Consider the following 23,133-nt stretch of genomic DNA (forward strand, 5'->3'; position numbering starts at 1 on the left):
CTTAGTCCTCCGCAGATACTTGAGAATGTTCTTTACCGCTGTCCAGTGTGCCTTGCCAGGGTTCCCTTGATATCTACTGACCATGCTCAAAGCAAAGGCCACATCAGGGCGAGTACAAGTCATAGCATACATGATCGAGCCCACAGCGGAAGCATATGGTATATGACTCATTTCAGCTATCTCAGCCTCTGTACTCGGACTCTGAGTCTTACTCAGCTTGGCATTACTCTGGATTGGTAATTCTCCTTTCTTGGAATCTTGCATACTGAACCTCTTCAGTACCTTATCCACATAAGTACTTTGACTAAGTCCAATTAGTCTCTTACTCCTATCTCTCAATATCCTTATCCCTAGGATATAGGCAGCTTCCCCAAGGTCCTTCATAGCGAAACACTTCCCAAGCCAGGACTTAACCTCCTGCAAGGTTGGGACGTCGTTTCCTATGAGAAGTATGTCATCCACATACAACACCAAGAAGCTAACTATGCTCCCACTAGCCCTGACATATACACAAGACTCATCCTCACTCCTAGAAAAGCCAAACTCTTTGACTTTCTCATCAAAGCAAAGATTCCATCTACGAGATGCTTGTTTCAATCCATAAATGGATTTATCAAGCTTACACACTCTATTAGGGTATCTTGTATCGACAAAACCCTCTGGTTGAGCCATGTAAACATCCTCAGCCAACTTTCCATTAAGGAAAGCGGTTTTGACATCCATTTGCCATATTTCATAATCATGAAATGCAGCTATGGCTAACAATACTCTAATAGACTTAATCTTAGCTACTGGTGAGAAGGTCTCATCATAGTCAACTCCCGGAGTTTGAGTAAAGCCCTTCGCAACCAGTCGCGCTTTATAAGTGTGTACCTTCCCATCCATGTCGGTCTTCTTCTTAAAGATCCATTTGCACCCAACTGTCTTACGACCTGGTACATTGTCAACCAAGTTCCAAACTTGATTGTCATACATGGACTGAATCTCGCTGTCCATAGCCTCCTTCCATTTAGCAGACTCAGGGCCTGCCATGGCTTCCCTGTAATTATTAGGTTCATCCAAATCTATTAGTGTGCTATCACTAATAAATGTATCACCTTCAGTGGTGATGTGATAACCATAATAAAAATCAGGTGTGTTCCTCACCCTAGTGGAACGTCTTGGAGGTACAGACTCATCTATCGGATCAACAGGAGTTTCCTCCTCAGTTTGGTCGATAACATTTGAGGTTCCTTCACCACTTGACTCTTGAAGCTCTTCAAGTTCAATTTGCCTCCCACTGTCCCCTTGGCTTATGAATTCTCTCTCACGAAAGACTCCTTTTCTTGCTACAAAGACCACATTATCATTGGGTCTGTAGAAGAGGTAACCAAAGGATCTTTGTGGGTAGCCGATGAAAATACACCTCTCACTTCGAGGTTCAAGCTTATCGTGAGTCTCACGCCTCACGAAAGCTTCACAACCCCAAATCTTGATGTGGTCCAAATTGGGAACTTTCCCAGTCCACATCTCGTGAGGTGTTTTGGCAACCTTTTAGTAGGGACTAGATTAAGGATATGGGCGGCAGTCTCTAAGGCATACCCCCAGAAAGAGATTGGTAACGAAGCTCGACTCATCATGGAACAAACCATATCCAACAAGGTTCGATTGCGCCTCTCAGCTACACCATTCAACTGTGGTGTTCTGGGAGGTGTCAATTGTGAGACAATCCCACATTCCTTAAGATAGTCAAGGAACTCAATGCTAAGATACTCTCCTCCTCGATCGGATCGGAGCATCTTGATGTTCCTGCCCAATTGATTCTCCACTTCCTGCTTAAACTCTTTGAACTTTTCAAAGGTTTCTGACTTATGCTTGATCAAGTAAATATATCCATATCTACTGTAATCATCAGTAAAAGTCACATAATAGCGATTAGCATCCCTTGTAGCAACTCTGAAGGGCCCACACACATCCGTGTGTACAAGGTCCAACAAACCTTCACCCCTATCACAAGTACCTGTGAAGGGTGACTTTGTCATTTTTCCAAGTAAACAAGACTCGCAACTATCATCTGACTTGAGGTCAAATGATTCCAAGACTCCAGCCTTTTGGAGTTGGCCTATGCGCTTCTTGTTAACATGTCCAAGACGACCATGCCACAAGGATGCTTTATCCAAGCTATCTGAAGAATCAATATACAACACATTATTTCCTAGATTGTCTACAACATTCACGGCTTCATATACACCATCACAAGGTAATGCTTTAAAGTGAAATACATCATTGTAATAAACATTAATAGCACCATTTTTATTATCAAATGAAAATGTAAAACCTTGTTTGTACAAGCCATGAAAGGAAATAATATTTCTCGCCATTTCGGGCGAGTAACAACACTTATTCAAATCTAACATTAACCCATTATTAAGCAATAAAGAATAAACTCCTATCTTGGTAACAGGTGATGCTTTCCTGTTGCCCATGACTAAGTTTATCTTCCCGTGCTCCACTTGCTCACTTCTTCTTAGTGCCTGCAAATCAGTACAAATGTGAATACCACACCCTGTATCAAGCACCCAAGAATTAGCATTAGATGAGTTGTTAGACAATATTGTGTAAATACCTGCATGGGTGGGTTTAACCTTCCCATCCTTTAGATCTTGCAGATATTTGGGGCAGCTTCGCTTGAAGTGTCCCTTATCCTGGCAATAGAAGCACTGTGCTTCCTTTGGGTTTGAAGAAGGAGTAATGGGACCTTTCTTTGTCCCACTTGAAGAGGAACCATCAAGAGTCTTACCCTTGGTACCCTTCGAACGGCTTTTCCTCTTCTTACCCTTTCCCTGCCCAATAGCCAGAACAGGGGCTGTTGAAGGAGTAGAAGTAGCAACCGCTTTACCCTTAAGGCCATTTTCAGCTGTCCTTAAGAGTCCTTGAAGTTTGCTAAGTGTGACTTCCTCCTTGTTCATATGATAAGTCATACGAAACTGATCATAACTTGGAGGTAAGGAATGGAGAATGATGTCAATCGCCATTTCCTCAGGAAAGTCAACATTTAGCTTCAACAACCGGTCAACGAACCTTTGCATCTTCTGCAAGTGACCGGTGATGGGTTCACCATCCTTCATCCTTGCGGTTATCATGGAGGAGATGATTTCATACCTCTCCTGACGCGCACTCTGATGGTACCTTTCCATCAGATCCAGGTGCATCTCATAGGGGTAGAAATCTTCATAGGATTTTTGAAGTTCAGGAGTCATGGTGGCCATCATGATGGATGCTACTTTAGTAGCATCCTTTTCATGTGCAACAAACTCCGCAAACTCTTCAGGAGTAGCAGTGGCTTCACTCACAACCTTAAGCTCCCTATCGAGGACATATTCTTTGTCCTCATAGCGGGTAATCATTCTGATGTTTCTGATCCACTCATTGAAATTGGATCCATCAAAGATGACTTTACCACACAAGTTCATAAGGGAAAAGGAGCCTGTTGGGTTTGAGCCAGAAGCATTGTTGGAAGACATCTGAAAGGAAAGAAAGACAAGTTTCATTAGATTAGGAATCCTTAATAATTCACCCAAATGAAATATTAAGGCTAGGATCCAACAAACTATTTATAGTTGGAAGAGGGATGCCGTAATCCATACTATAAAATATTTGAAGGTAGGTAAATGACGATTTACCAATTTCCACCATAAGAACGAAATATTTTATTATTAGGTTTTATTGGTTTTGAAACTCCTAGATCTTTTGAGATACATTGAACTTTTCAATGGCATGTTTGAATCTCGATTGTGCCCTCTCAAGTTTGTGACTGGGATCCCGAGGATCACAAACAAGGTGTGAATAACCATACAAATTGACTTGGTACCCTCAACAATATTACCTAATCGATGTGCCGGTTAACCACACACGCTCCACCGATCTATAATAAGGTCAAGTTACCCTTTGCCACTCTTACTAGTCCATGTTAGTGTGCCGGTTAACCACACACGCTCCACTAACGACTTGGTAAGGTACAAAGTGTAATTTTATGGGCTAGCACCAATTTCACATTTTCCTAAAGTAACTAAGATTGGGAATTTATAATGTATAGTTACTTTATAATTCATTATACTTTTAACAAGTATTTAAAGTCGTATCCTACCCGTTCAGCTAACGACCCTCCACCGATCAAGGAAGCAGTGGGTGAGAGTGGACACCCATTAAGTCACCATTTTATAGGCAACAACCTTATACCCCCCTTATAGACCGGCTTCGTGAATGAGGCCTACTAACGGTAAGAATGACATATTCTTATACATATCTATATAATAAAATTATAATAATAGTATAAGTGTTGATTTTAAACTTTTTAAAAATCTAAGGTTTAATTTGGAATTAAAGTATTAAAGTATAAGACTTTTTAAATTCCAAAACTTGAGGGCAAGATTTGAAACTATTCCAAGTCTCTTCAATTTGTAACTTATGAGTTTTAATGGTTCATAAAAATGAAGACTCTTCATTTTATGAAACCTCTTTAGTTCTTTAATCACAATTAAAAGAAGTGACTTTTGGTTATCCATAACTTGAGGACAAGTTATGGACACCATCATAGCCATTAAGATCATGAATTAAACACACATGGTGGTTACACATAATTCCTATGATCTTCTAAAAACTCATAAGAACAAAATTCATGTCAAGCAATTTCAAGAAATCATATAAACATATACAATACTTGAAAATTGATAAAAGTCATGTAAAATGGGTTAACATAATCATTATCATTTTGAAAAACAGATTTTACAAGTCCAAAACAGATTGGGATAATGATCTTAATCCATTTCCAGCAACAAAACTCGAAAAAACTGCCCAGCACGCTCCTACTCGCCGAGTGCACTATTCTACTCGGCGAGTAGAATGAATTTGTTCATGGACTCGGCGAGTCCTCCCCATGGACTCGGCGAGTACAGTCGTCAGAGTGCAGAATTTTCGATTTTTAAGCAGTTTTGCATCAAGTATACAAAAAACAATCCTAGGCTCTGATACCACTGTTGGGTTTTGAGCATTCTAACACTTCCTAAGTGTACATGCAACCCTAATAACCTTGAATCTATGTTTGCTCTATATACATGCAAATTTCTTTTTCAAGGTTATTTCCTAACTAGCATGGCATGGGGATTACATAAAACGTAAAACTAGTAGAAATACATACCTTGTTGTTGCTTGGATTCCTTCAAGACTTTGTGAGCCTAGCACCCCAAATGTTGTGCCTCAAATGCTTCACACAACACCACAAGACTTGGAATAACTTGAGAGAATACTTCTAGCACTCAAATTTGGTTATGCCCTCTCTAGTAACACTATGTACACTAGGTCCTCATTTTGCTAGCCATAGGGTTCCTTTTATAGTGTTGTCACAATTAGGGTTTACACATGAATGCACTTAATTGTCATGACTCTTGATTTCCCATGACCCATGGATTTGTAACTCCCATGGACTATCCATGGAGCTCCATATGGTTACATCCATAACCCATAAACCATGGATCATTAATCCACCATAAAAGAATTGATGATTGTCATAATCAACCCTATATATTTAATTAGTCTCACTTTGATCACCAAATTAATACTAGATTAATACTTGATCAATACTAATTAAATAATACTATTATTAATATATTAGAACTTATAATATATTAATAATGATAAGTGCCTTATTCTCTCATTTAGTCTATCCAAGTATTGCAATGCCATGCAACCCAAATGGACCATGCCGGGTCGGGTCAAGTACATACCAAATAAAGTTATGGACTTAGACACTATATCCAACATCAACAACTTGTGCTATAGTTGTCCACAACATCAAATTCCGGAACAACTCCTCATTCAACACTTCTATGAGGGATTGTTACCAATGGAGAGAAGACTAGTTGATGCCTTAAGTGGTGGAGATGTCTTTAGCAAAACTCCACAACAAACAAGACAACTCTTCAACACCATAGCCGCAAATTCACAACATTTTGGCCCGCTCCAAGATATGAAGAGAGAGACTCAACATAAAGTCAATGAAGTGGGATCATCAAGCCTCGACTCCCAAATCAAAGATTTAACCTCCATTGTTCAAAAGCTCACCATGGGACAAACTCCACAAGTTATGGTTTGTGGGATATGTGCAACAACGGGACATCCTACGGACATGTGCCCCATTCTTCAAGAAGATGCAGAACACGTAAATGCCACGGGTGAGTTTCAAAATTACCACAATAAGCCATCCGGTTACCAAAATGCATACAATTCTAGTTGGAAGCCAAATCCCAACATGAGCTACAACCCAAGACCATTGCCCCAAAATGCATTGGTTAGACCTTCCTACCCACCCCAACAACCTCATTACCAACACCCACAACCATACTATCAATCAAAACCATACCCTCCACCTCATCATCAACCACCTCCTCAATCTCAACCAAGTAACTCCGGAATGTCTCTTGAAGACATTGTCAAATCACTAGCCACTAGTACCCAACAATTCCAAAAAGAGACAAGAACTAGTATCTCCAACCTTGAAACACAAATGGGAGATATAGTTACAGCCATAAGCAAGTTGGAGTCCCGTGGAAAATTGCCTTCTCAAACCGAAAGGAACCCAAATGTCAATGCGGTGACCTTGAGAAGTGGCAAACAAGCCGGAGAAAGTACTTCAAACAAGAAGCCAAGGGATGAAGAGGAAGAAATAGAAGTCATTCCCATTGAAGAACCTACAACAAAGAATGCCACACAAACTGAAATTCCAAAGAAGATTACCCCTCTAGTGACTCCAATAGCCACTCATCTGCCATTTCCCTCCCGACTTGCAACCTCAAAGAAGAAAATGGAGGAAAAAGAGATTTTGGACACCTTTCGAAAGGTGGAAGTAAACATCCCTTTACTTGATGCAATCAAGCAAATTCCAAGATATGCAAATTTTTTGAAGGAACTTTGCACCAACAAGAGGAAGTTGAAAGGAAATGAGAAAATCTCAATGAATGAAAACGCATCCGCGGTTTTACAAAGAAAACTTCCACCCAAGTGCAAAGATCCGGGAATGTTTACGGTTCCTTGCAAGATTGGAGATACTACTTTTAGTAGTGCCATGCTTGATCTTGGTGCATCCATCAATGTCATGCCCTATTCAGTGTATGAGTCATTGAATGTCGGACCTCTAAGCGAAACCGGTGTCATAATCTTTCTCGCGGATAAATCAAGTGTCTTCCCTAGAGGTGTTTTGGAAGATGTCCTAGTGCAAGTAAACCAATTGGTTTTCCCGGCAGATTTCTATGTGATTGATCTAGATGAACAAGTGTCCTCAAAATCAGGTATAATCTTACTTGGGAGACCATTCTTGAAGACAGCTAGAACAAAGATTGATGTGTTTGCAGGAAGTTTAACAATGGAGTTTGATGGTGAAACAATAAGTTTCAACATTTATGATGCCATGAGATATCCAAGTGATGTTTCATCTTTGTGCTATGTCGATGTTATTGAACCATTAACCCAAGAGTTGTTCGAATTGTCTAATGGCGATATTTTGGAAATGGTTTTAAGCAAATGATTTGATTGTGGTAAATTGACCAAGAAGTTAAAGCTCTACTCATTAGATCCAGAAATTGAAAGACTGGTCAACCACTTAGAGATCAAGAAAACCACTCAATTTAGTGTGAAGCAAATTGAACTCCCTCAAACTCACACAAGATTACCACCCTCCCTCGTTCAACCCCCGGATTTGGAGTTAAAAGTCCTTCCTCAACATTTGAAGTATGCGTACTTAGGCAACAACGAGACTCTTCCGGTCATCATTTCAACTCACTTAACCGAAAATGAAGAAGATCAACTCCTAGAAGTGTTGAAGGAGCATAAAGAAGCAATGGGTTGGACGATTGCGGATATCAAAGGGTTGAGCCCCTCCACTTGCATGCACAAGATTTTGATGGAGGAGGATTGCAAACCAAGCCGGGACGCACAAAGAAGATTGAACCCACCAATGATGGAAGTGGTCAAAAAAGAAATTTTGAAACTCCTTGATGCAGGTATGATCTATCTAATCTCGGATAGCAAGTGGGTGAGCCCGGTGCAAGTGGTACCGAAAAAGACGGGAATCACAGTGGTCGAAAACAACAAAGGTATGATGGTCCCCACCCGCGTGCAAAACGGGTGGAGAGTGTGTATTGACTACCGTAAACTCAATACAAGTACAAGAAAAGATCATTTCCCATTGCCTTTCATTAATCAAATGTTAGAAAGGTTGGCCGGGAAATCCCATTATTGTTGTCTAGACGGGTATTCCGGTTTTCACCAAATCCCGGTGGCACCGGGAGACCAAGAAAAGACAACATTTACATGTCCATTTGGCACTTTTGCATACCGGAGAATGCCATTTGGATTGTGTAACGCCCCGACCACTTTCCAACGTTGTATGGTTAGTATTTTCTCGGAATATGTCGAAAATATAATTGAGGTTTTCATGGATGATTTCACGGTATATGGCAACTCCTTTCAAGAGTGTTTGACCAACCTCACAAAAATTTTGAAAAGATGCATTGAAAAGAATTTGGTTTTAAATTTTGAGAAATGTCATTTTATGGTGAGCCAAGGTCTTATTTTGGGTCACATTGTGTCAAATAAAGGAATTGAGGTGGATAAGGCCAAAATAGACATTATTCAAAGCTTACCTTACCCGACTTGTGTTCGGGAAGTTCGTTCTTTTTTAGGCCATGCAGGTTTCTACCGGAGATTTATCAAGGAATTTTCAAAGATAACAAGACCAATGTGCCAACTCTTGCAAAAAGAAGTTGATTTCGACTTTAATGAAGCGTGCAAAGAAGCTTTCAACAGGCTCAAGGAATTGCTTACATCCGCTCCTATCATACAAGCACCAAATTGGGATCTCCCTTTTGAGATCATGTGTGATGCAAGCAATTATGCTGTTGGCGCCGTTTTGGGTCAAAAGGATGGAAGAGCACCCCATGTGATCCATTATGCATCAAGGACACTAGACAATGCTCAAAGCAACTACTCCACCACGGAGAAGGAGCTATTGGCCATAGTGTTCGCCTTGGAGAAATTCAGACAATACCTTATCGGTAAAAAGATCATTGTGTACTCGGATCACGCGGCACTCAAATACTTGATGACAAAGAAAGATGCAAAGCCGAGACTCATCCGGTGGATTTTATTGTTACAAGAGTTTGATTTGGAAGACAAGAAAGGATATGAAAATCTTGTTGCCGACCACCTAAGCCGAATCGCTTCAAATGAAACTCCCCTCCCGTTGAGGGACGAGTTTCCGGATGAGCATCTCTTTTCCTTTACTCAATCCATTCCGTGGTATGCTGATATCGTTAACTTTTTGGTCACAAAAAGGCATCCCGACACATTCACACCTGCTCAAAAAGACAAGTTGAAAAGTGATGCAAAACACTATGTGTGGGATGAACCTTACTTGTGGAAACATTGTCCCGATCAAATCATTAGACGATGTGTACCCCAACAAGAGCATAAATCAATTTTACAATTTTGCCATGAATTTGCTTGTGGGGGACACTTCGGACCTAACCGGACCTTGAGAAAGGTCCTTGAATGTGGACTATTTTGGCCAACCATGTCACACGATTGTTACTTGTTTTGCAAAAGCTGTGAACGGTGCCAAAAGACAGGGAATATTTCACAAAAGAACCAAATGCCACAAAATCCAATCCTTATTTGTGAAATTTTTGACGTATGGGGGATTGATTTTATGGGCCCATTCCCTGTCTCGTTTGGCAACGTTTACATCTTACTCGCAGTTGACTATGTTTCAAAGTGGGTTGAAGCCAAAGCCACAAGATCGGATGATGCCAAAACAGTTATCGAATTTTTAAAATCTAATATCTTTGTGAGGTTTGGTGTACCTAGGGCTTTGATCAGTGATCGAGGGACACACTTTTGCAACAAAATGATGGAGGCTTTACTGAAGAAATACAACGTGACTCACCGTGTTTCAACCGCCTACCACCCTCAAACGAATGGTCAAGCTGAAGTTTCAAACCGTGAGGTGAAGAGCATACTTGAGAAAACAGTAAATCCCTCAAGAAAAGATTGGAGTTCAAGGCTTGACGATGCCTTGTGGGCCTATCAGACCGCGTACAAAACTCCGATAGGAATGTCTCCGTTTAGGTTGGTCTTTGGAAAACCTTGTCATCTTCCCGTGGAATTGGAACACCGCGCATTCTGGGCGGTCAAGCGATGCAATTTAAATATCGATGATGCTGGAATAAATAGGAAGCTTCAACTTCAGGAGTTGGAGGAGTTGAGAAATGACTCCTATGAAAACTCAAGAATTTACAAGGAAAAGACAAAGCTTGACAAGTCCATTACCCGCAAGCATTTCGAACCGGGAAATAGGGTTTTGCTTTACCATTCGCGAATGAAATTATTTCCTGGGAAGTTGAGGTCAAGATGGATAGGTCCATTTATCGTGCTAAAAGTCTTTGAGCACGGAGCAGTCGAGATCCAAAGTGAAGAAACGGGGCAAGTCTTTAAAGTCAATGGGCATCGTTTGAAACCTTTCTATGAAGGTTTTAACGCGAATGTCCTAGATATCATCCAATTGGATGCCCCGGTTTATTGAAGTCAAAAAGGAAGCACGTCTCGCCAAGGACGTTAAAGAGGGGCATTTTTGGAAAGCTATGCTTTCAAATAAACGTGTGCAAAAAAAAAAATTAAGAGTTACGCGGCCCGCATTATATTTAGACTGCAGACGACCACGACCCGCGTTGGGTCATACGCGGCCTTTACTCGACCAGGCTACAAGTCGCATAGAAGAAGAAGCCAGATCGCCTAGGACCCGCGGCCCGCATCAAATTATCGAAGGAACTCACGCGACCCGCGTAGATATCGGAAAAACCACATCGTTCAGCACCCGCGGGTGGCCCCGCGACCCGAGCAAGACCCGCACAAGAAACAGAAGAAATTTAGCATGTAGACGCAGCCTGCACGCGGCCCGCGCCCAACCCGCATGTAGTTCGTTTGACTGATTTTCTTGAGCTGTTGACTGCTTTGAACTTTGTTGACCAAGGGGTTAAATTGTTTGACCAACTAAAAACCGCGTAGATATCGAAGGAACTCACGCGACCCGCGTAGATATCGGAAAAACCACATCGTTCAGCACCCGCGGGTGGCCCCGCGACCCGAGCAAGACCCGCACAAGAAACAGAAGAAATTTAGCATGTAGACGCAGCCTGCACGCGGCCCGCGCCCAACCCGCATGTAGTTCGTTTGACTGATTTTCTTGAGCTGTTGACTGCTTTGAACTTTGTTGACCAAGGGGTTAAATTGTTTGACCAACTAAAAACCGGGTTTGACCTCTATTGACCAAGGATTAAAACACCTCAACACCCTTCTTCTTCATTCTAAACCCCAAGAACTTCACCATTTTCTCTCAAGAAACTCAAGAACACCATAACCTACTCCTCACAACAATCAATTTTCCCGGAGTTCTACCGGTCGGAATCTCGTGAAACCACCGCCATTCTTCACCATTTTTCATCCTCTACAAACCCCACCCAAAATCTGGTCCGATCTGTGGCCGGAATTCCGGGCGACACCACCACCCACCACCACCTTCTTTCGCGTTTTCCGGCCAACTCCGGCCACCATTAAAGAATCCGAGCACGGGGTTTTGTTTCTCTCCTCAAGGGCTTTCTAATCATAACAATCTTTAAGGAAAAAGCTCACGAAAAAAAATTTCGTCCAAATTCCGGGTACGCCATTCTAGTCGCCGTAAATTCATCTTGAAGCTCGTTTGAAGGTTTGTTTTAGCGTTTAAATCGTCAAATACGGAGCAAAATTGTAAGCTTGGGGTGCGTCTTGACGAAATCCTTTGGGTGGCACTAATCGTCTAAGCAAATTGGTACTTTCACTACTTAATCTTGATTATTTGCATTAGTGTTGGAATTGTGTGGTATTGTTGATAAAAATTTGTCACAAGAAAATGTCAAAACGTGCAAAAACGGGGACATGAGCTACTTCCTCCAAAGGAGGATCTAAAGGAAATAATCCCCCGTTTCGTTTGACAAATCGTGAGGATCGAAAGACATATGACTTTCTCGTTTCAAATAAACGACAAGTCAAGTCAACAAAATTCCTCCATAGGGAAACTTTTGACAGTCTTGGAGTACTAGAGGGAGTCCAAGCTTTGTTTAACAACATCAGGTGGGGTCAATTCCTCTATAACCGAGCAGCAACTTATGTTGCACCTACCTTGGAATTTATCGCCACATTTAATCCAGGTGACGATGATGAAACCGTCACTTTCCAAATGCTCGGCGAGAGACGATCACTACCACATCGGGTCGTGAACGCCCTGATGGGCACTCCCGTGGACAACCTTTATTATCAACAACAACCATGGCCCGAGGACTTCAATGAACATTATTTTTGGCAACAAATTACAAACGAGCCGCAATATTCATCGTCTTCCTCAAAGGCCTCATCTATAATTCATCCATGTTTGCGCCTGGCGCATCGAGTCCTAACATGCACCATTTTTGCCCGAGCCGAAGTGGGAAAAATCTCAAAGGCAGAATTATTCTTTCTTTGGTGCATGACTCGTAAGAATGGCCCAAGGCCGGATTTTGCCTCCTTTTTCTTTACTAAATGTTACAACCTAACGACTATGGATAAAGGAGACATCTTCATCGGGGGATTGATCACCCTTCTTGCTTCACGACCCCCGCTTCAACTTCATCTTTCTACTCTACCATTTGAGAGGGCTACCGGACCATCTAGCCTTGACGGCAACGCACTAAGGCGAATGCAACTCATCCGGGATTCGGTGGTTGGTACCATGTGGATCCTCGACAACCAACCATACATCCTTCTTCCACACGAATATATAGGGTGTTTTGATCCAACCGATCCCGATCAATGGATCATTCCTTCCGATTACCCTCCTCCTGTGGATAATGAAGATGAGCAATTCCAACATCCACAGCATCAAGCCGAGCCTCAATTCCAGCCACAGCAGTAGGGGGGACACGAAGTACCACAATATTTCCCCCCTATGTTCTTTGAACAATTCAACACAATGTTCTCCACGGTACAACGCATCGATACCCAAACGCAGGAGAACACCAGAGCTATCCAAGATGTGGCTACACGTGTCGAACGGCTGGAGCAATCATTCCCACCCACTTCCCGCCAGGTCCAAGATATGTGGGACTACCACTATCGCCACAGGCATTTCCCGCCGCTCGACCCACCGATTTAGGTCATTTCCGCCCTTTCCTTAAGCATTGAGGACAATGCTTGTTCTTAAGCTTGGGGTGGGGCACTTCTCTTTTCTTTTACTTTTTCATGCATTGTTTTTAACTAGGCTGCATAACATTTTAGTTTTAAGCTAATTTTCATTCATTTTTTTTATTATAAAATTCCAAAAATATTTTATTTTCTTATTTTTCACCTTTTATATTTTTGCATAACATTTAGCTTAGGGCATTAGCATTCATGCATTTTTGTTGTCTGTTTATTCTCACCTCCTTGGATACCATGGAACAGGTTCAAAGTTATTGTATCATTATTGGTCCAGGATCTTATTGCTATCTCACCCATCGAACCGGGACCACTAGCTGCAGTTTGGGACTTCATACTTGGGATCAGATGCTGGAAGCTTAAAGGGGTAAGTGATCATGGCCAGGTAGTTTTCATGAAGAATTATGCATACAATACTAACAACTGTAGGATATACTATAGCAATGGATGTTCTTAGCCTTGCGGTCACTACCGCTGAGAGGATCACACTTGATCACGTTTGAACCGTTAGGATGAAGCACTGGTGCTTGTCCCCGAGTAGAATCCATATCCGGTCTCTTTACATCACCATATCTTTTTGCGATTTTCTTAGGATTTTAGAGAGTCTTTTAGTCCGCATATGGACATTTTCATTAATTTAAAAAAAAAAAATTGCAAGTTTGAAAAGGAGCTTACATTACAGCTTATGCTCCACACATGGTCATTTTCACACTTAGACCATTCGGATCATATTACTACCCTTTCGGTTCCACTTACACACTTTTGGAAACCGAATTTTGAGTCAAAGGGTTTAGTTGTTAAAAATTTCGATAGTTAATAAATTACCTTCAATCGATGTTATGAAAAAAATAAAATAAAATAAATAAATAAATAAATAAATAAATATATATATATATATATATATATATATATATATATATATATATATATATATATATACATATAGCAGGCAAAATTCCAGCTGCAAATAGGTGACCGGTTCAATTATTGAACAATTTTCCAACATTTTGGTCACCCGGCGTTCGATATTCATTTGTATAGGTTTGTTTTATTGTATATAGATCGAGTTGTTTCTTCGCAAATTGGTAATGTTAGGGAGATTGTTGAGTCGGATACTACAGGAGGTTTGGGCCAACACTAAGTGAACCAATTCCTACAACGGTGCCCGAGCGGTTGAACCCAAATTACACATGAGAGTAGCCGAAAGACGTGAGATCAGAGTGTACACTTAAAAGAAGAGCTCCACACGAGCCCATCCAGCTGCTTTCTCCCTACTACAGATGTTCTTCATTATATGCATGTTCCATTGGGCTGCGACTGCTCATCCCTCCTTACTCACCTAAAGGAGTTGTCCTAGCTGTGGTTTATGGTCCCATTGTCATCGGATGAAAAAGTTGTGAGATAACAGCAAGATCAATTCTGACCATGTTGACTAACGTTGATCAGGTTCCGCGTTCTATCCATTCTTTTTATTTTCCTAAGGATTGATCATCCCGAGTTCATTTTAGTCTTGTCTTACTTGAGGACAAGTAAGGTTTAAGCTTGGGGTGGTTTGATAGCTTCATTTTATTTACTTCTTTTTATAGTTTATTTTAGCATATTTCATTCACATTTTAATTAATTTCCATGCATATTTTCCTTTTTGTTATTTTATGACCACTTTCGGGTACTTTCTAGTTTCGTGAGTATAAATGCAGATTTTAAGGAGACTAGCAAAGCGGGATCTTTTGGAAAGCGATTGGGCTTGAAGAACAATGGGGATTTAGTGCTTGATGACTATGGAGGATCGATGATCAAGAGTTTTAAGAAGCCTCGAGTGATTTGGAAGAGTCAAATTGGGCTCAAATTGAAGAGAACTTGAAGAAAAATGGACTAGAAGCTGATTGGACTGAAACTGGGCTAGTGGACTAAGCAATGCAGGCCCAACAAAGGAAAAAGCCCAAATCTGCCACACTCTCACGCGGCCCGCGTAGGAAACCCCGCGGCCCACGTAGGTTCTCTGCAAAGGGCAATTTCGGAATTTCAAGTTTGGCTCTATTATTGGGTGTTTAGTGGAATGATTGTGGCAACTTTGACAGCCGATTTTGGGGTTTCTTTTGCACATGGGAGGATGCATGACAACTATCCATGAATAAAGAATACAACACCAATTGCTTTATGAGGTTATAAAAGGATTGCCAAGGGAAGAACACAAGACACAACTACATACTTAGATACAAAAGATGGTGTTCTAGTTTCCTTTGAAGATTGGTGTTTCTCTCTTCCATCTATCATTTTGAATAATGTTTGGTATTTCTAAACTCTTTTCTATTTCTTTTGTTATGGCCATGCTTGGCTAAATTCTTATTTGGTTGACTTGGATGTAATTGCTTTAATGTTTTGGTTATTTTGAAGAACTCCATGAACTTATGTTGAATATCTATGATTATATTCTCTATAAAAACTTCCTTTATGTTTATATTTCTCTAGTCATGAATATTGATATATGAATATTGTTTTGTTGGTTAAATTCTTGACTAAGTAATGGGTCTTCAATTTAACAAGCAACAATTAGTTTAAATGTTTGTTTTCATTTAATTTAAACTAAGGAAACATTTTCTCCATAGTGGTAATGAAAGCAATAGATTACTCTTTGGATTTGGTGACTCTTAAATCCTAATGTTAATTGATTTTCACAAGATTACATGCTTCATTAGTTTTGTGACTTTGATTAAAGAAATGTACTATGAGCTTCTCTAGTCATTTTAATACAAAAGAAGAGTTGAGGCAAGTTATGCTTATAAATTGCTATAGCCAAGTTAGATCATAAACACAAGTATTGCACCTTGGTATTCTCATGATTATTTAACCAAATGTTCAAGTAATGAAATTCCAATGTCAACCATCTTTCTCTCATTGATTGTATATCAAATTCTTATTTTTGTTGAATTGTCCATTTAATTCTTAAACTTATTTCTAGTTTTATTTCAAGTAATCTCAAAAGACTAAAACCCCCATTTTTATATTTGTTGTTATTTTACAAGTATATTTGTATAACATAGATTATCATAGAGTTATAAAATTGAGCCATTCCCCGTGGATTCGATCCCTTTACCACTATACACTATTTTAGTGTGTAACATTTAGGGCATTTATTTTTGTTGGTCTCGACACCCATCAAATTTTACTATATTATAGCCTTGTATCATATATTGGATCTCTCATCATTTGTAAGCATTTAGGGAGAGAATGTTGGTGCATGGAAATGCTCCACAATTAATGAGTGTTTATTAGGTTGTATTTTCCCTTTATTGTATTTTGTGGTGTAAATACTCTCCCTCCTATATAAAGGGAGAGTTGGTCATTTTTTTCTTTTTTAGCTAGCTCATTTCTTTTCCTTAGTAAGAGTTACACTTTTCTTACAATGTAATTCTAGAGAGAGAAGTGGTGGGTTCTCCCACCCAGGGAGAGTTTCTCTCCCACCATGTTCTTCATCAATATATTTTATCTCTCTTGTTCTTACTCTTTTCTTATGAACTCATAATATGTTCTTGGTGTTCATACTTACAAAAACACGATTAATCTCGAGATATCCTTCTTCCGCACTCACCGTTCGTTATAAAAATGGGTCTCTACAATACATTTGTTTCAAAATAGTTAAACATCAGAGTATTTCCCCCAGAACCATATCACATAAATCAAAAATCATGAGGAGCGGTACGATCACGCCTTCGCCTTGCCACGATCTCCTGAAGTACCTGAAACAAAACACTAAACTGTAAGCCCAAAAGCTTAGTGAGTTACCCCCAAAATACCAACCACATATAACCATACTTATATCATATCACAATACAGAACAACCATGCACATCGGGTCTACTGTGTGACTGGTCCGCCCGCACCGGGCCTTCAGTCCACCTGGTCCACCCTCCGAGTCTATCCATGTACATCGAGTCTACAGTATGACTGGTCCGCCCACACCGGGCCTTCAGTTGGTCTGGTCCACTCTCCGAGCCTCGGCACGTCTGGTCCGCCCTCTTGGGGCCTTCAGCCTATTCGGACCGCTCGCTGGGCCTTCGGATTATCCGGTTCGCTCTGGGTATGTTGGCCTACAGCACAAAGCAGGACCCGCCTCAACCCAACCCCCGTCAATCAACCATGTGCACATAAAACAATTAATCACATAACAAATACTTAACCAGACAAACAGTCTAACAGATCACATAGCATATCAACATCCTAACCAGGATTCCGACCTAACCGGTCACTAGCATAACATTACCCTATATACCGGGTACCGACCTTATCCAGGTCACTAACATAGCATTACCCTAAATACCGGGTACCGACCTTAACCAGGTCACTAACATAGAAATACCCTAAATACCGGGTACCGATCTTAACCAGGTCACTAGCATAACATTACCTTAAATACCGGGTACCGACCTTAACCAGGTCACTAACATAACACCATCCTAAATACCAGGATGCAGATCTATCAAAGCAATAACATAACAAACAATACCCGGATTTCCATCCGATAAAGGGCCGGCCTTGGTGCCGTAGACCCTGTCGATATAGTGAGGATAACTCACCTGCAATTGCTGACTGAAGAGATAAGACCAAGCTGCTCCGACCACCGACACGAACTTCACCACACAACACTACCAAAGAACGAATTCCATAAATACCAGAATTACCAAAATACCCTTCGAAGTCAAACTGGTCAACTCTTGGTCAAAGACAAAGTCCTCAGTCAAAGTCAACCTTCCTGGTTGATTCTACTCGCCGAGTCAACCCGTCGACTCGCCGAGTTCCCATTCCCAGAAAAATCTCATAACACAACTCAACTCGCCGAGTCGCCCCAAGACTCGTCGAGTTGAACGATCTAAGAATTCCATCCTGTCCAACTCACCGAGTCGCCAACCGACTCACTAATCCAAAGCTTTAACCAAAGGAGGTTGGGTTCTGCCACCAGACTCGCCGAGTGTAAGAACAGACTCGTCGAGTACAAGGCAATCTTCAACAGACTCGCCGAGTTGTTCTTCCAACTCGCTGAGCCCATACACATGTTCATACAACTCGTCGAGTACACCCATGTGACTCGCCGAGTCCCTTCATTTCTCAATCCGTACAGAGGCTTTTTGAGCCATGCAGGGGCTTCAATCCATATATCCACTCTTCTATAACCTAACCCTCACATAAAGTTGCAAACTTTACGTGAAACCAAGGAGATATAAGCCCAAAACACTCTAGGGCTTGGGTTTATGACAAAGGGGCTTCACCAATAAGTCTTAGACAGAAGCTTTATGACATTATGGACCATCACAAGCCTAGATCTGAAGTAGCAACCTCAGATCTAAGCCTCTAACACGAAATAGCTCTTAAACATACCAAAAAAATGCCCCAAATCTCACATGATAATAGATCTAAATGCAAAAGAGTGCAAGCAACAGATTATTACCTCCAATATAAGCTCCAACTGAAGTAGATCCCGGATCTACACCATGATAATAGATCTAGAATTTGGGTTTATGACAAAGGGATTATATATTCCTCCATTCTCAAGATATCGTATAGACATAAGACATGAATTTCAATCATTCTCTCTATACCGTTTCCCGACTTCCGATTTATGACGACTGACAACAGACTACAATTGAACACATCAACTTAGTCCCGGCTTGGCCAAGCGCTTAGGTGTCATCACAAAATCATTGAGGGGCCCACATATATCGCTTTTATCCCACTTTGGGTAAAATGAATGGATAAACTTCGACTCATATGCTTGCTTGCATTCACTGATCGAATCACACACAACAATAAGTTTTATAACACCAAGTTACTGGTGCGTTTACTTATTATCAATGTGCAACCGACCAACAAATAACAACTCACACATGTCAGTTTCAAGAATATACAATATTATCGTCTCACAATCACTCGTGATATAATCCATGAAGTGATTCACGTGAGCGTGGGTTTAATACAATACTCTAATCTTATCAAAGCACTCATGAACTCTGCAGTAAACGTGTGCTATGTCTAAACACTTCAGACAATCTACAGACTCTTCATGACAGTCTTCCTTCATACTTACTTCCAACGTATGACCGACTGTGGAGGTTCGAATAACCTAGTTATTTTGGAAGTCAAAACATGCAAACTGAAACACAACAATAATACTTAATCCTATATGGCCCCAAACTTGTGAGAGTAAATAAAACACTTCTATTTAACCACCATACTGATTACTCATTATTTATCATTTAATGTTTCGGATAATCAACTCATTACTTGAATTACAACAACAATTGTCTCATGCTCCAAGCATGCACACTTTGTCTCCTATGGTCCTTACTTTGTGAAATAGATCAATTGAACAACTTTTCCAATGATGCTCATTTCACAATTCCCAATCCTTATTATTAGTGTTAGAACACAAGGTTCTTGCCACTACCAGAATATGCTAGATTCTAACATTTTATGCAACGGTCCTTTCGCAAAGTCATAGCATAAAAGTCACCAAGACTTGGCCAATGAAATTACAAAGTACTCTTATCAAAAATTGTTACAAGACAATTCCATAGACGCGAAGTCTCACATTCAAAGTACATTCCTTTGAACATCCTTCTTGCATAAAAGTTTCTAATCTAGACATAGACTCTCAATATCTAACTCCCAATATGGAAACATTTCCATATTTGTCATATGACAACTCATTCTTAATAGAATCTTATCTATTTATAATAATGTCGATATGGTCCATCCAATACCATACTTCCAACTACTCACAAGCGACCAATCCTCACCGAACTTTGGATCGTCCTTTGGTAGTTGTTTAATTATTTTAGTCAAAACCGATTCTAGTCCTTTTTCCCTCTTAATGCGCTAGACATTTGGAAAATTTTAGAATGGTCAAATATTATAGCATTTGCAATCGATCCTATACCCGCAGCGTATGGGACACGATGCATAATGTCTTACATAAAGATATGATACTTTATCAATCTTTTGCCATAATATTTTATGTGTCACGTTCTCACAATTCGAACTATGAAGAGGGATGCCGTAATCATAATCGAAATTTAAGAACACACTATGTATCCTTTGACTAAATTTATTAAAATTTCTCAATCTAGACTTTAGATTTTGAAATGAAGTATAATATTCTCTCCCTTAATTATAGCAAAAACAACTTTTCAACCCATGCAACTTTGCAAATTGAATCTTTGTTTTTCTATAATTAATATTGCTAACTTGCAATACTTGCCATAATAATAATACAAGCATAACACTTATGCTCCCACTATCATGATGATTATTATCATATAAGCATAACACTTATGCTCCCACTAGCTTTGACATGTATTCAGAAAACAACTGAACTTCCAGAAAACAATGCCTATTGAATTTCTGAAGTTCATATTTCTAATACCAGATGCTTCGATAAGCCTTTATCTAAGCTTCTTAACTTTATACACCTTTGCCTTAGATAGCTCATATGTGTGTCTAAACAATTTAGAATTTATATCAATAAGTCCCAAATGTTAGACTAATTGCCAAATCTCACAATTCGAACTATGGAAAGGGATGTTGTAACCATAACCGAATTTGAGAATACAATTCTCAAAATTGCTATCTTCTTAAAATCTCTCTTAGTGAAAGCATTTCCTCATAGTCATTTTCATGAAGGAGGGAATCTTATGACACTTAGATTTTATGGTGTATGAGTTCCTATCCATGTAAATTGCCAAAACCAAGTTTGCGACAAATCCAAACTCATATGGATTGAACTTTCTTGATTTCTAGCCTTATGGTAATACGAGTGCCCACCATGTCTTCCAAGTAGTTTAGCAACTTATCCTTACATATCAATGTACTTTGCATCGATCAAGGTGCTTTGCCTTTATGCATTCAAATGAGAACTCATAGAACTCAAATGCATAAATGACTCAATTGAATGGCACAGAACACAAAATAATGTCAACATGATAGGTTGTAAACCTCAAGTCGTGTGCTAGTGATGATCGATAAGGTTTATTCTTGATTTATTCTTGAAACTTTTCCAAGATCATTAAAACTCCCACTGACCTCTTGACATATATGATTCTCTTGTAAGGAAACTTTCCTAGACAAAACAAATATTCAAGAGTTAGTGCAGTTCTTATCAAGACAAAACACTTCACATAATTGGTCCTAGTTGGTCTTTGTCTTATCCAAGACAGCACAACTTACCAATTTCAAATGTGCAAGAATAAGAAAACTTTTTCCAAATTCCACATTTGTTGAGTGTTATAAACCTTCTTAAGACTTGTCACTCAATTCACAATCTCGGAATATAACTCTAAGATTCGATATTGGAACGAAGTATGATTGACTTCTTGATTTAACCATTTCCACAATTCCCGATTCCTCTTCTTAGACATACAAATGTACTAAGACTCACTTAGAGGACCAATTGAGAAATGGTTCTTAATCATTAAGACTTTATCATAAAACACAATAAAAGGTACTCTCCCTTCTTCTTAGAATAGAGAAACTTTTATCTTTCTGTCTACTTGATCCTTCTTTATTCGTTCTGCTATTCATTGAAACTCTTTCAATCAACTCAGAGTTACACTTAATCTTATAAGTATAATCATATTTACTTTAGTAAATCATGACTAATATCTTATCTATCTTGTGGTGGACTTGATCAACGCACAACCTAGTATACTCGATCTCCTAGTCCTTCACTTGACACTTTGTCAGAGAATTAGTTTAATTTCCAAATATGAAAGTTTTTCATTCATCACGCAACCAAGTTGCATGATTCCAAGTTTCTGTCCAATTGAAACTTGGGCGATGAGAAACTCTCCCTATTTGGTAAATTCTCGACATTTCCACAAATAACATAATTAAGAATCAAATTCATTATTGCCAATAATAGAAACTTTCAAAAATCAATTTTTCATACACGCCATTGCAAGGATAAATAAATAAGATAAAATCAAAATTCATTTTATTGCGGAAAAAATTTGTCCTTACAATGCAATTCAATTGAAAAACTATGTTATTACATATTTCTCAGCAATCTATTCTAACTCCAAGTAGTATCTTAAGAATCTAATCTTCAAGAAATGCGATCAAAATCCATTTCTTCATGATTAGATTCAACTCACTTCTTCCCTTAAGTTTCCTCTCTTTTCTTCGATCCGACAAAACATCAAAATGTAATATTATCACATCATGTATTAAGAATCTAGAAGGAACTTAAAAGAGTTAGATAATGGATTTTACCTGAAGTAGATCCATACGTTTTGACTCTTCCATCTCTTAGATCTCTCAGGTAAATAGGGCAACTTCGTCTCCAATGCCCCTTCTTTTGGCAATAAAAGCGAATGGACTCCTTTGGCACAGCACATGGGACAATCTCATGCTTATTCCTTTCTGGACTTCCAATGTTGCCAACTTCCACTGAAGTTTGGGAGTTTGATTCACTAGACAAATTTGCTTGACCAGCACGCCAAATCATTGCTGATTCACCATCTATAAGCAAATATGTGAGATCAATTAGGGTCACGTCGTGTTCCATAATATAGTACTCTCTTACGAACTCACTATATGATTCAGGAAGTGACTGAAGAACCCAGTCAACAGCCAACTCACTTGAAATCTCGACACCCAACATCCTTAACCTGTCAATGTGTGACTTCATCTCTAAGACGTGTGTACACACAGGTTTCCCATCTTCGTGTTTACTTGCCAAAAGGGCTTGAGTTAGCTTGAACTTTTCAAGCCTTCGAACTTGTGGGTTAGGGAGAACATTTGGAGGAGGTGGAGGAAGTGAAGCATGATCTCTTGTTCCTCGATCATATCG

This window comes from Lactuca virosa, chromosome 2 (assembly GCF_052849685.1).
Source record: "Lactuca virosa cultivar CGN04683 chromosome 2, Lactuca_virosa_CGN04683_v6, whole genome shotgun sequence".
Classification (NCBI taxonomy): Eukaryota; Viridiplantae; Streptophyta; class Magnoliopsida; order Asterales; family Asteraceae; genus Lactuca; species Lactuca virosa.